The following is a 15266-nucleotide window of genomic DNA, read 5'->3' as shown; positions in this document are numbered from 1 at the left end:
TTCTTCCTCCAGGGAGCCCCTTTGGACCTCAAGCGCCATGTTGGTTTACTCCAGGCTGCCAGCGGCTGAGGGGAATGTCTTCCATTTCAACCCCCATGTTGGCGGATCCCAGTCCCAGCGGCCACGGGGAGAGCATACAGCGAACACAGTGCCCGCCGTGCTGCAGCGGGGGGAAAGCTGGGAACCCCTGAGGTACCACCCCAAAACATGTCTTCTTGCCGGCCCCAGGAGCAGCAGTGACTTGCTGCTTGTTTTCTACTGTAGTTATTGCTCACGTAGGAACCGACAGCTCTGCTTATTGCTTACTCGCCCAGTCCCACCCATCCAAGGTGAGCTGCAATGAAAATAAACCAGAATTTTTCATTTTAGTTACAGAAATGTGGTGTCCCCAGGCACCAATCTGGCGTTGTTTGTACTGTGGAAGGCAGGGGATCACAACAGCTGGATACGTTTGGCCACAATACACAAGTCTGGTGAGTGATGCTGTATTTGTGACAGATCAGATCAGGTGCCAATCTGCCAATATTCTGCACAAAAAATTGTGTTTTTTTCCTAGCAGGGATTAGCAGTGTGCTCCATCTCAAGTAAACCCCATCCGTTCTTAAGAAATCAAAATTTACTCTCAAATTTTTGAAGTATCACTCGTGGGAATAGCAAGAAACCACCAAGGGCATGCTTGAGTATAGCAAGATCATTTAATTCAACTAAGACAAAAAAAAAAAAAAAAAGACAAACAGGGTTTTGCATTTTCTTCTGCACAGTTGTGTCACTAGATGGCCTTCCAGACCGAATGCAAAGGCAACCACACTCTGCCTGTCTTTCAAGGAAGATGCTGCTTTGTGCAGAAGGCAAACAAAAAGCAAGAAAAGGATATTTTGGCAACAAGGAGGAGGAAGGACATGTAAATACCAAACAAAGTGTCATGCTATTCAAATAATAATAAAAAAAGCAGCCAAATTCACACCTATTTAAAGCTAACCATTTTATTGAGGAAAAAGTTGATGTAAGCATGTAGAATACAGAAGCTATCAAAAAGATTCCTTATGAACCACAGTCTTATATATCTTATCTGGAACACAGTAAAAGCCATCAGCTCCTGTCAGCTTTAATGGCTGAGGGCATTCCAGTGTTGCATAGGAATGAATGGTCCAGGAAAGAATTGTTTTACCCTGAAATGATTTAATTGTACCTGTCTCAAAACCAGCATCACACTATGTATGATACAATCAACAGATAGACTTAGTAGTCTTCCTGTAACTGAGCACTGTAATTGAGGGGTTTTTTCAAGTCAATTATTGCCCTAAAAGTTTTTTTTGGGGATAAAAATATTTTGTGGGTCACTGTTAGGTTGGGGTTTTTCTTTTTTCTTTTTTTTTTTTTTTTTTTTTTTTTTGTGCAAGTCTCACAAAACAATCTTTACATTTCTCACACCTTTGTCTCCGTTTACATTTTATGGTTAAGGAAACTTTTTACATTTGCACACCTTTAGATTCAGGATGTGACAATATAAAATGAGTAGATCATAAAATCAACTGTAAACACTCCAAAGACTGTTTTTAAGTGATGGATGTTCTATCTGTAGTGAGTCAACTTTGTGTTGATGAAATACAGCATCGTGGTGTCTCAGTTACTTATTTTTAATTAACAGGTATGCAGTGCTTTAGGCATATAAAGTCCTATGCAAAAGCTAAATGTATTTTGCTGATTCTGAAAAACTAAAGTCTAATATGGAATGATTTAAATGAGAGAAGAATCAACCCTCTGTTAGTAAAATTCAAATGTAATCATTACTAATTGCAAGTGTCCTTCTCCTACTTCTGCTTTAGCCTGTGTATTGATTTTGGCCCAAATTCTGTTTCATCAAAAGCTTACGCATCTGCAGCTCAAGAGTCAATATGCGTATAGAGATTTACAGTGAGCGTACCAAAATCAAGACTTTAATGTGGTGTGGTGAATATCTGTGTACCAATCTTGTTACCAATTTGTCGCTTCACAATTGCCAAGGAAAATAATATGAAGGAATGAAAGGTTAGCACACTGCCTAGGAAAACTGCTCAAAGTTTACGATTTTTCACAGATGCTTTAACACTTTACATGGTATTGATGGGTAATTCAGGTTAGTTATGAGGACACCCAAAAAAGACTCACAGATTAAGTTTAATATTTTAATTTTTTACAAAAGAGAGTGATAAAATAAGTTGATACTCCCATTTCTCAAAATAACAAGCCTGGCAAAAAGTGCTTGCAACCTCCTGGACTGTTCTGGTACAATGGAAAAACCTCAAGGCATATCCCTAGCCTGGACTCCGAGGGAAACACCAGCAAACTTGTGCTGCCTGCGTCCTTTGTGATGTGCTTGAAGAAGTCAATTAAACTGAGATTTAATAATATTAAAAGCCCATGAGTTTTGTGACTATAGAGAGTCAAGTGAGGAAAGAAACATAACTGTAAATCTTTCTGCTCACAAAATACTGTTTTAAATAGTAACTATGTTAACAGATTTGACAAAATATTCTGGTTAGCTACATTCTTCTGTTTGGAGGAACAGTGAATACTGTAAAAGTTTTAAGTTTCCAATCAGTTAAGCTCTATAATAAGGCATGCCCTTAGGCTAAGCAGCATGGCTTGCAGTAGTATTTCTAAATACTACTATTTTAGCTAACCAGCAGGGTCTTAGACTACCGGTACTTCCTTGTAGCCACAATTGCAGAGAAGAGGAACAGCACGCGCCATCTGCTGCATACTCATATTATTAGTTTATATGGTAATATAAACTAGACAAGAATGGGGACCTATTCTTCCTAAATGTCTCCAGAACTATGTTTTTAAAATACGCTAAAGAATTTTCTTCTTGATAATACAGACTCCAGCTTTACAATGACTTAACAGTAAGAACAAGTAGGCCCATTTATGTCAAAGGAAATGTTAATAAACTTAGTTAAGAATGTGCATAACAAGACAGAGCCTTCAATATTTATTTTTTAACATTACTAGTGACATTAATTATTTGTGTTTTCAGTGATGAATCACCACTACAGCACGTACATATAGAGCAAGAGACAAAGCCCTGAAGAGTTTACAATAGGACAGACCCTAAAGAATGGGACTTACCATGTCAGTAGAGTGAATTTCCGATAAATTCCAAATATTACACAAGAACAACAATCGTTTGTCATGTGCACAGACGCTTACTGAAGAGCAATCTCTGCCCCACATAATTTAGTGCAAACTGATGGGGCAGACAGGGAAGTAGAAGCTGTAATGCAGGAGAGCTGAACTATACCTTACACACACAAAGAAGTTATGGGTGACAGTATCAGTGTAGGAGGGGAAGCTTATGACAAAGCTAGGAATATACTCAAGGTGATTCAATTCGTTTACAGAACAACTGTACAAAATTGTTTTTTCAGCTGTGTTTTTGCTCACAGTGCCAACACTGTTCTGATCCTCACTCAACCCTGGAAATACATTTTTTCAAAATCAAAGCTCCCAGTCTCCTTGACTTTCAGCTGCTTCTCAGTATCCATTTCTGTAGTGTTTCTTGCTGTTTCTCTTGCACATGCAGAGCTCTACCATCTGGTCCTCATGGCCTGATATTTTACACACACGCCCCCACCCTGAAAAATCCCTTGGGCCACATGATTCACCATCTATTCAAACCTTGCCATGTGCCTGTTTTTTGTGTAGTAGCCCCTACTGATGTAAATCCCTTGTTTCATAAGGGCTCTCAATTGCCTTTTTCACTGAAGGCAAGGTGGCTGTGACACCTGCCAGTTTCTAAGATATTTAACGCAACCTAAAACATTATTACATTGTTATTTGGCTGAGCAGGAACTGTATTTTTTTGTTCCCTGTGGGAAGTGCTGCTAGAAAGGTATTAACTTTCTAGACTATTAAGTAATGTGGAAAAATTATATTTCAATAAGAAAATTTCCTTTCTGCCTTTTCATGCCTTAGGAATATAGTTCCTGTTTCACTTGGCTCAAGTAGCCCATGCACTAAATCAGTGCAAAAATCTTTCAATAAATCCTACATAAAATCTGTCCAAATGCTACCATAGAGTTCAGAGGCCTATGAAAGAAAACAGGACAACGGTCTGCAACAGGAGGTGTTAGCTAAATTAGACACACCACTCAGCAAAATCAGACAGCAAATATTCAGGCACTTTGATGTAGTTTGGACAGATTTTGTTCATAAACCACACACTGACTATTACCTAAAGAGCAGCTATTTATAGGGAACACATACCGTTTCTTGGGTTATTTTCTCTGATATGCTTTAAATTAGGGGTGCCAACTATGTGGGCCAAGTATGGCCTACTTCATATATGCGTGGCCAATGTGCTGTATTTTGAATCTCACCTTTCATTATGGGATAAAAAACCCCTCACTTTACAAATCTGAAGAGTGTGTAAATCAACATGGTAACATCTCAGCCTGATACAGTAGGTGTTTAGGGGCAGTTTCAAGTTTCTGTTCCTCACTGAAGTGTGAATTCTCAAGCTGACTTCTGTTGTAAAAAATGGGTAACACAAGGTTAAAATCATCCTATGCTTTTCTGGAACATCAAACACAATGACTGATCTCTGAAAAGCATGAAATGAACAAGCAACTGTCTGCCAACACCACCATAACTCTGCCCCCGCGGATCTGGGCGCGATGTGTGTCTCCCAGATGTGCTGGCACGGCTTCACTGAGCGATGGGTAGGAATTTATCAACACAGGCTGGCAGAGCTGTCACAGTGATGCTGGATTTCATCCTCTACCTCTGTGCTGACAAGTGAATCTGGAGATGTGGTGGGGAGAGAGGGATTCAAAATGCCTTGTTTCAGGCGAGATCTGCAGGTTGCGTTTGCGCTGGTAGCTGTGGTTGGTTTTACCATGGGAACAGTCAGAGCAGTGGGTTCAGGAGTAATGCACAGGCTTGCTCATGGCTGAATGAGAGCACAGGGCTCTGTTACAGATCTGCATGAAATTAATCAGCATCAGATGCTTTTCTGCATCCAGATCTGCAGCAGAGAATAAATCCCATCAGGAAGTAATTTTGGGAAACATAGGGAAAGGGGCTGTAAATAGCTTGCCTTGAAACACAACATGTTTTTACCCAGTCCCCAACCCATCTCTTCAGTATACAGCCCTAAAATCCCTCTGGCTTATGCCTTCCTGTGTTTTCATTACCCAACACTCCACCTGACCCAGCAAACACTGAGATGTTATTTTTTTTCAGATTCAGAGCGCTCTCTGCAGTATATGCTTTCTTCAGATTACTTTTCCCTTCTCCCATTCCCAAAGTATGTAATTCCTGGTAGAGACAGAGATCTTCTTTTCATGTACTTGCTGGTTTGGAGACAAGGGAGGACTGAAACCAATAGGAGTGTATGTTAATTAAGATGACTACAGCACCAGAGCAAGAGTTGCATTCAGCTGCTTCGGTTTATGCAGCAGGGAGAAGTGTGGAATAGGTGAGTCCACTGTGGATGGCCAAATCTGGGGTTATGCTCCCCAAAAGTTGGCTGGGAGATTGCCTTAAACCCGAAATGTGTGGAGTTGTACTTTTTTGTGAGGCTTTTGAGAACGTCAAGTTTAAATGATCCCAGGTTTGGCTTGCTGAATATGCTTTCCACTACTTGAGCTACAACGCAGCCTGAAGAAGCATGTGTTTTTCAGAGCCATTGGATGAGTCAGGCTTTGATCAACACTTCATTGCTGCATTGGCTGTGCAATAGTCATCACTCTTGCATCTGGCCTAGGCAGGAAGCTCTCAAACATTTTGGACAAGAATGTGAGGAAATTGGGAATATTCACAGGAGGGGGAAAAAAAAAGGATGGCAAAATAGGCTGTAAGAGAAAGGACTGTGGATGAAATAAGGGCAAGCTTTTGCTGAGTAATGTGTGACACTGACATTAAAGGGCAGTTAACATGTGATGTTCACGTTCTCCCCTCTGCTATTTGTGCAAATTTCCTACAGGAAGGCAACAACTGCAAACTGAGGAGATTATAAAATCCTGTTTATATCCCTACGGGAGACACTGTAATTTCTCCATGTTTTTTTGTTGAGTGCTGGCTGTATGGGGAGAGCTTAGTGGGAAGCACTTGCTCTGTTGTTGTCTGGCTGGGAAGAAGCTCATACACAGGGATAAAGGTTTGGCAGGAGCCAGAGAGGTTTGTGCCTCGACAGAGCATTGCTAGACAAAGGACAGGCCCAGACTGTTTATCTCAGACCAGAGAGTAGCCATGAACCTGCCCAGAGCAGATTCTGCAAAGACACGGTGGCTCTCAGATCAAGTTAATGAGTAACTTGGGGCGCTGGAAGTAAACCTGGTTGTAATTGTGTCATGTTTGCTTTAGAGCTGTGATTTTTGGCCTGTGCCGCAGTTGTGGGAGCTGGATGGGTTGATGGTGCAGAGTGGCCTGGCTGGAGGTCCTCGCTGCGAGCCACCGGGGCAGGTTGGGAAGGTGTTTGAGCAATCGCAGCGGTGGTGTGGGCCGGTGTGCGCAGGCACGTACAGAGCAGCAACCTGTCAGCGCTGCTCCAGCCCACGGGTCATCGCCAAACGCGGACTGGCACGCTGCCCTGCGTGAGCTCGACACCGCTGCCCTTGATGGCATGTTTCCTGTGCGTTTCTCCCTTCCTACACACATTTCACCCTTCGTGACTCTCATCGTAACAACAGGCACGCTGTCAAGTTCCCAGTTGCTTACTGGGATTAACACAGTAGCTCTGATTTCTTAAGGCGGGGAGATTTCCTGGTTAAAACTGCTCTAATTAAACTTGCATCTCTCATAATGCTAAAAATGCCTGTGTTAAAGGCAGCTGAATCTACTTGTAAAATGTCAGTGCCCCTAGACCTTTAATGGTCTTAGGAGTCTAACAATAGTATAGACAGTGCCTGCTCATAGATACAGGACTCCAGACAAATGGAAGAAGGAAGCAAATATAGCATCCCACTGAACCGGACATCTTAGAAAAAAAATCTTCCAAGTACAAAACACATCTGCCTGAGTATTTGTCAAGTTTTTTATTGGCTTGAAATACACACACATCGGGAGCCCATCGCAAATCCTTTCCAATGTAGATTCGGGTAGGCACCTCTGTTTTCCTTTTAGGACTCAATTTTGGACCTGGGGAAACATGTTCTTGGTCGACAGGCCTCCAAGCAAGCCAGGGCTGGCCACAGAGGAGGGCAACAGCTGCACGAGCTTTAATTCCTCTCCCCACCCTCCCATACAAACGTGCCTCTCAATCCTCTGTCTGGAGGAGCCAGAGAGAATAACGTATAGCTCCCCTGCTTCCCTGCCAGCTCTGCTGGCATTTCCTATCACATGGCCAATTGCATGTTAGGCGCTGTGACCAGAAAGTATTTTTTCATGTGGGCAGCTGAGCGGTGGTGGAACTAGAATCTCTTTTGGTCACAACCCCCCACCTCGCTGATGTTCATGACACTTTTTTACCCACCCCCTCAGCCGTGCAACACGTCAGGCGTTTGTGATAACTTACTGCCACAGGAACCACTTCCTGCACGCTGCTAGCAGCAAGTCTTTCCGGACTGCTGGCAGGCATTGCACGGGGAAGAGGAAAGACAATGTGCACGGGAAGGTGTCAGGAAGTAAAGGGAACCCTGTTCTCCATCAGCAGCTCCCAGAAGAGAGTGGGGGAGAAAAGCAGTAATGGCTTTGTGGATTTAGTGGAAACTCACTTCAGTTAGGAATTAGCAATGGCCTGCCTTCTTGAAGGTTAAAACAATTAAACTATCTGGAAAAGGTATTTTAATTTACAACTTACCTTGAAAAACAAACAAACAAACAAACAAAGCTAAAGGAAGTACCAAAATAAACTAGAAACTAGGCAAAGATTCCTGCAGAAATCAAGTCTAAACAAAAGGCAGGGGCTATGCAGTGAGAAAAGCACAAATGGCAGGGGTTGAAATGTAAAACCTACAGTTCACTGTGAAACATGAAAGATGCTGTTGTATTCCACACCTCCTCTTCCCGGGTGTAGCTGTCTCCACAAGGTGAAGGGCAGTAATGAATCAAGCTCCTTCCCTCTCTTCCTGTATTTTCTATTCAATTATTCGCAGGCTGTGCAAGTTCTGCTTTATTTCCCCTCTCCATATGCCGCACTCTCCTCCTGGGGTTTTTTTATTCCGAACTGTGCATTTGGCCTCTCTCCCATTTCTTTCTCCTCCGTGTGCACCCCCTGCTCTGCTAAGATCTGCTGTCTTTGTAACCTCCGCTGTGCACATATGCTGGCTCTCCCTCTCCCCTCCCCGCCACCCCCTGCTTCTGGGCCATTAAGTGTCCCTTTGCTTCACTCCAGCATTTTTGCCAGGGGGCCCATCAGCCAGCCAGAAAAGGAACAATTCTGATATGGCCACTGCTCCCATTTTCATGCTGCCGGCTCCTCTCCACCGATCAAGGGGAACCCATGTTGCTCCCGTAGCACAGCTGATTGGTAGTGAAGGCAAAGATGGCTCTGCAGCTGCTTAGCAACTGGGAGCTGCTGTTATGCAGCAGTGTAGAAAGGCAATGGAAAGCACAACATTCACTAATTCTGTGTGTTCTGGCCCACTCGGCTGAAAACCATGGCTTAGTGGACCAGCTGGGGCACTCCCAACTGTCCTGTCAAAAAATAAATCAAGATGGGGATCCTTAACTGCAGATCTGAGAGCCATGGTGACAATGTCAAGGGCAAAACTGTCTTGGTCTGGTGTCATATGTTGTTTGCATCACACCAGTTAGAAGAAACTGCTCTGATTTGCAAGCTAAACTCATTCCATTTGATCTCTGTCATCACTTTTCTGGCTGCATCATTTTATACACCATCACCTACAATCAGAATGTTCCCTGTAGGCGCTGCAGTTGTTAAAAAGCCTCACAGGTCTCCAGCTACTATCTCATCTAGACTGTTTAATGCTAGGTGTCCACATACACAAGTATTTTAATGCATAAATGTCCTTCTAGATTACTTATCTGTATCTTCATGTATCTTCATTTCCTCAGTGAGTGCCTGAATTCTTTAAATGGTACATTCTTTTCATTCCTTTTTTTTAAAAAAAGAAAAACTGTACTGTTTAGGCCATGAAGCACTGAACTGATGGCTTTAGAATGTTGATTTGAACTGCCAACCTTCTTGATTTAGTTCATGATTTTTATAGGCTTATAAGTGTTCTAAAAAATAACCGGTTGCACATTCTGATGGGATCATAGCGTTTCAATAGCAGCTGCATTTCAATAGGCAAGAAGCAACAAAAAACATTCTGCAACTCAGGTGTTGAAACAGCTTCTTTATTCCTTTATAGCTCAAGAATGATTAGATCTCTGAAAGCACTCACCACCTTACAGAGGTGGCTTTGTCATAATACTAGCAGGAATAAAATGAACAGATACATTTTAAAAGACACCAAAAAACCCAGCCCTGGCAAATATCCAACATGTCCATCAAAAGTTTTATGGATCTTAAACAAAATAAATGTTTGTTCTACTATGGGGTATCGCCATACATCTCTTTGCACTCAGGCAGCCAAAGAGCACAGCAGACTTGTGATTCCCTGTCATTGTTCAATGATTACATCCTGTGCATCCTCAGAGCACGCTGGGACACAGGTGAAATCTGTCAGGAGGTTGCTTATTTTGGCTGAGAAATCCCCTAGACAGATCACCTGCTGTTCTTAAGAAGAAATGAAAAATTTCATAGCAAGAAAACTGAACATCAAACACCCTGTCCATATTCCTACTCATTATTCCTGGTTTCCTAAAAATAAAACAGTCTAATGTGACTGTGTTGTTCTGTGTCATTTTTCCTCTCCTTCCTCCAATCTCAAATTTGGCAGTGGGGAAGAAGACCCAAACATATTTAGGTCTTGAATGAACAGTTGAGTAGAGTACCTAGTGGAGGCACCACCTTGGTCTCGGAGAAAGGCAAGCAGAACTCAGCCCTTGCCCATACCAAGCAGCAGGACCGCTGCCTGGTTGGCCCCTGTGGAGCTCCCAGCCAGCACATCACCCCTTGCTCTGCCAGACAGGGCAAGCAAGACTGGGAAAGAGCCGGAAGATTTGTCAGGGGGCATTTATGGACAGAAATCCACAGGAAACAAAGCTACAAGAGTTTAGCTGCTGAGAAAGAAACTCTTTTAAGAAACTGCAAGGTTCGGTGGTAAATGGGAATAACACTAAGAGGAGATTTCTGCAAGAGGGCTGATGTGCCTGCCATACTTCAACCCCTTCAAAGCATTTACGTGCTTATGAGTAGGAGAATCTAAGTGCAAGAAGACACAAATGGGTTAGTATCCATCTAACAGGAAGGTCTCAAAATGCAGTTGTAACCACTGTGTCCTAGAGCTGTCTTTTATGAGTCCTGCAACTACCTGTTTTGGGCCCTACATTACTCAACTGCTACCTTATAGACATGAGGGCAGGCAAATGCTGCAGTGTGCCTCCTGGCTCCCTTCCAGCTCCTAAACTGGGCTTTCTTCCCATGAAACTGGGGTGTGACAAAAGGATGGTGAACATCTAGACCTCCTCCTGATGCAATATTGACATGGCTGAGGTGTACACACACCCGGAACTGGGAAACTCCTACAGTGGAGACAGAAGCAGTTGTTTATCTAGAAGAAAATATAACATCATTACCCATCAAGTTTCTAGGTGACACTCAACAGTAGCAGGAAGGGGTATTTAAGGAAAGAAAAAAAAAAAAAAAAAAAAGACCACTGCAACCAACAATGCTGTCTCAGGACTTGTCCTTTAAGGACTTGTCCTTTTCAGGAGGGCCAAGTGTAAAGTCATACATTCAGAACAAAGACTACAAACCAACAGTATGGGGATGCCGTCCCAAGAAGCAGCAGATCTGAGAGTATTTCAGTAGCCGTGCTGGGCAACCAGCTGAACGTGGGCTGGTGTAATCCCTGGATGCCCAACAGAGACATCACAGCCAGGAGGGCTGTTGGTGCGGGTATATGATCACTGCTGATCACTGACCCCTTCTGCCCAGATCAAAATGGTAAAAAACTGGAGTGTTTACAGGGAACCGTGACAGGAACGATTACAGGATTAGTGAAGATGGACCCGAGGGGGAGCTCTGCAAGTCTGCAACGGAAACGTTAAAGGCTCAGTTGATCAGCCTGTACATAGCTACATGGAGACGGAAATCTGGTAATGGAGCATTCCTCCGTCAAGCAGACTGAGACAGCAACATCCAGAAACTGAAAGCAGAAACTAGACAAGTTTAAAAGGTATTTTGATTTCTAGTCATTCAGGTAGATTTTGATGGAAACAATTTACTAACTCTTTTTTTACTCTCTCTCACAGCCCATTTTAAAATGAAAATCTGATGTTTTGCTAAGATGCAGGTATATTGTAAATTCTTTCAAGTGAGAAAAAGCAACAAATTCACAAAAATCTTATAACCTGCATAATGCAGGAAGTTGAACCAGATGAACCCAGGTCTCTTTTGTCCTTTATAATCTATTAATCTAGTTTCCTTGCACAAGCAGTGGATTGTGACATGAAAACCTTCAATATAAAGGATTCTGTGTACAAGGCAGTCTAAAACAAAATGTTGTAAACAGTCACTATCATTGTTTGGCAGAACAGCTGCATATTTTTTATTTCACTTTGCCTCTCAATCTAATTTGCTCTTGTTGCAACACTTTGCCAAAGAAATTAAATCACTTCTTATTGATAACAGACAGTGAAATAATTAGCATAGGAGTTTTCCACTCAACAATGCAGGGGATGGATGCTGTGGGCAAGAACAAACCCCTCTGCTTCAAGAATGTGTGTAGAGTCACCACAAGCTGTTCAGAGAAAAAAAATCTTCCCCCCCACCCTTCTTCCCCTGAAAGATCTCTTTCTTTCTCTAAGGAGTCTCATGCAATAAACCAGAGTCAATCTAACTCAAGTATGAAAGTCTGGTTTGACCTTTCTGGGATTTAAACATGCTGTACCAGAACATTTAGCTTTTCAGATACGAGCTTCAGCCATGAAACCACCCACTCTGAGAGTGCAACCAGTCTCAACTGCCTTGGTGACTTTTAAACTACACTGAACATTATAGTCATTTAGAAACTCTTAAAAACTGAAAGAATTTTTCAGCTCAGACTTACAAAAACAATTTCCAGAAGTACTGAGGACCCACACAATTCACTGGGTCTGCGCGGCGGGCTCGCCATACAACGCCTGCTGCCCCAGCAAATTCTGGCTCTGGTTCGCACGTACGCAGTGCCAGGCACCCGCTTTAGGACCTCTCCCAGCTGGAGTTCATGGATTCTACCATCGGGAACAGCCATCCTGAACAATGATTAATTGCAGACAAAGATCACAGTCCTGGAAAAATGCGCAGAGAGGTGCAAGTAGAGACAAAGCTGTCTAAGCTCCCACAGTATTATGGTCTGGCTGAATCGTTTCAAAGCCTGTGTTAGGCAGAGCTAGTTTGCTTCAGGGTTAAACAGACCAACGTTAAAATTTAAATGCAGGTATTACTAATATCCATATACCTCTTTAAACATAAACTTTAAATCCCAGGGAAGCTAATAGCCGATGCTGTTTAAATCTGCTCTTTTTAAAAATCACCTCACGTGCTGACTTAACTCATTATGATGCAAGCTGCAGAAACGTTTTCATTACAGTTCAAAAACCCCCTGCAAAACAAGCAACAGATCTACACCGTACTTTGATCAACACGTCGCCTGTTTCGGCCATTTCCAGGAAGCTAAAATGCTTTTCACCTCTATTGAGAAACAGCAGAGGAGCATTTTAATGGCGTTTAGCTAAGAATAACGTCACCGTTTCTTCCCAAGTTTACTAGCAGATTATTATTTAAAGCAATTGTAAAGCAGGAAGGCAGTCGCAGTGCTGGCACAAGCGAGGGCCAGGCGTTTTCCAGGCGCTCTGGCCGGACACGGCGCGTCTCACAGGGACCGAGGGGCCGGCGGCCGCCATGGCTCAGCCCCGAGAGAGTCTTTTAAACCCAGCCTGGCAGTGCGAAGACTTTGTTTTTTCCTTTCTTCCCCCCTCCATGGGAACGTGTTATGTTTTGTGCGGACGGTTGGTCGCTTGTTCTCGACAGAGCCTGACCCGGTGAGGACCGAAGAAGGGCGGGGTGGGGAGAGTAGAAACAAGGAATGGAGAGATTGATCCTGCCCGTTGCGAAAGGCGCAGGCTGCGGTGCCTCCTTCGCGGCAGCACCCTGCTCCCTCGATGGAAAACACCCCTGAGCCTCGGCACATACCACAGCACAGGTTTGACAAACCCACGGCTGGTCCTGAGCCGCAGGAAATGGCGGGCAGGGCGCACCCTGCCCGGCACATGCCGCTCCCGCAGGCAGCCTCTGCCAAGCAGCCACTTACCTTCTCCCTCCCACAGGGTCCGCAGGACGGTCCTGCTCTAGCCTGACCAGTGAGGCCACCTCTCTACAAAGTGTTTGATTTTCCTCCCCTGATCCTGCCCCTCTGAAGTGGTTGCTCAAGCCAGGCTTTCCTAGCTCACCTAATTTGGGTCTGCAGTGGGAGCACGAGATGCAACTCCCCGCAGAGCACAGTGAACCTCCGAAATAACCCCCACGCCTCCACCCAAAGCGAGCTGCAGGAAAATCTGCTCGGGAAAAAAAAAAAAAAAAAAAAAAACCAAAACCAAAAAACAAACCACCAAAACAGAGAAAAAAAAAAAAAAAGAATTAAAAAAAAAAAGGCACGTGTAACACCTCAGACGGGCATGGCGGCTCGCACTGCAGCCGGCTCCGCGCCAGCCCAGCCCCGGCTAAGGGCCCGGGTAGCTCGGCGCTGCAGGCCGGTCGGGCCGGGCCATCCCACCCCGACTGCGGGCGGGAGGAGGCAGGGCAGCGGCGGAGCGGCCGGGCGATGGCGGAGGGGGGCAAAGCCCAGGAGGGGCAGGAGAAGGAAAACAACAAAGAGCCATGTGATGAGCGGCGGGGAGCGGCGGCCGCGCTCCCCCCGCCGCGGTGGCGGGGCGCAGCGCAGCCCGCTCCAGGCGGGGAGGCTGACGACGCCGCCCTGCTCCTCCCGCGGCCAGCTCTGCCTGCTCATTTGCCTGGCTTCCCCCCGCTCCATCCCCCGCAATGGGCGCTTTTTTTTTTTTTTTTTTTTTTTGAGGGGAGTGGGGGGGAAGCTGTTGTTTGTTCCTCTTATTTTTTTTCCCCCCTCACTGCATTAGGCTACTTTCATCTTTTGGTATTTATAAAAGCAACCGAGCAGCAGGCTGCGGCGGGGGGAAGGGAGGAAGGCGAGGGGCGGGTGGCGTTATTTATAGGCACACAGGGCTTCGCCCGCATTATGCGAGCTGCCTTTGTCCTCCCCGCCCGGCCGGCCCCCCCGTCCTCCCCAGCCGTGCTGGAGCGCCGCCAGCCCCGCCGCCCGCAGCGCTGCCTCCCGCTGCTGCAGGGCGCTCCCCGGCGCGGCCATGTTGTGCGCGGCAGCCGCGGGGAGAAAAAAGCCGTCAGGCGCCCTGCTCCCTCCTCGGCTTCGCCTTCCACAACCCCTCACAAAGCGATGGGGGAAGGGGGCGGGAAAGGGAAGAAAGAAGGGGGGGAGGGGGAAAGACAAAAAAAAAAAAAAAAAAAGTCCATTTCCCTCCAGTGATCGGGACGCGGAGCGCCGCCAGGCAGTGGGGGAGAGCCCGCCTCGCCGCCGCCCCAGCCCTGAGGAGAACGCGGCGCCGAAGGAGAAGCCATGATGGCGGCTACCTTCACACAACATGGAGCGCGACCGGGAGCGCCCTGCCCGCCGCCAGCTGCCCCTTCCCGGCGCCCGGGACACGGTGTTTCCACAGGCTTTCACATAATAAAACCACCAGACTTCGGCGGGAAGGCCATTTCATGGGCTGGGTGGCTGCACTAAAGCACAACTGCTGTGAATATCAACTGCGTCACGGCTCTCCAACTGTAAAACTCAGGCTGCAAGGGTCCCTCACTTGGAAGGAAACTCCCTCATTTTGGATTTACTTCCAGACCTCCTTTCTCCCCCCCTCTCTCCAAGTCACTGCCTCGGTATGAAGGATTTTACAGTGCTTTTTAGTGAGACATCCGCCATTAAGACGCACCGTCTTGAAAAACACCACACCACCACACCCCCCCCCATTTTGTTGCTTTTTTTTTGGTCGAGCTTCTGTAATTAGACGGATAAAATATGTAAGACATCCCTACCACCACTACCGCCTTTTCGCCTTTTTAAAAATCAACCTCAGTAACAACTGTTCGCAGGCAGATTTTATTTTTGTGTGCTTTCAACAGCCACATAATGCCTGCAATGGAT

General features: G+C 45.3%; 1 long non-coding RNA gene across 1 annotated transcript; it reads right to left on the bottom strand.

Annotated features, from left to right (window-relative positions):
* Positions 1-9269: 9269 nt before the first annotated feature.
* LOC116965368 lies at positions 9270-14597 on the bottom strand. Its single transcript, XR_004409314.2, has 2 exons — positions 13347-14597; positions 9270-13186 (listed from the first exon to the last, which is right to left on the bottom strand). It is a non-coding gene; the product is annotated as an uncharacterized LOC116965368 (long non-coding RNA).
* Between the last annotated feature and the right edge of the window lie 669 nt (positions 14598-15266).

This window comes from Tyto alba, unplaced genomic scaffold (assembly GCF_018691265.1).
Source record: "Tyto alba isolate M040663 unplaced genomic scaffold, T.alba_DEE_v4.0 Super-Scaffold_44, whole genome shotgun sequence".
Classification (NCBI taxonomy): domain Eukaryota; kingdom Metazoa; phylum Chordata; class Aves; order Strigiformes; family Tytonidae; genus Tyto; species Tyto alba.
This window is presented reverse-complemented; position numbering and strand designations above follow the sequence as displayed.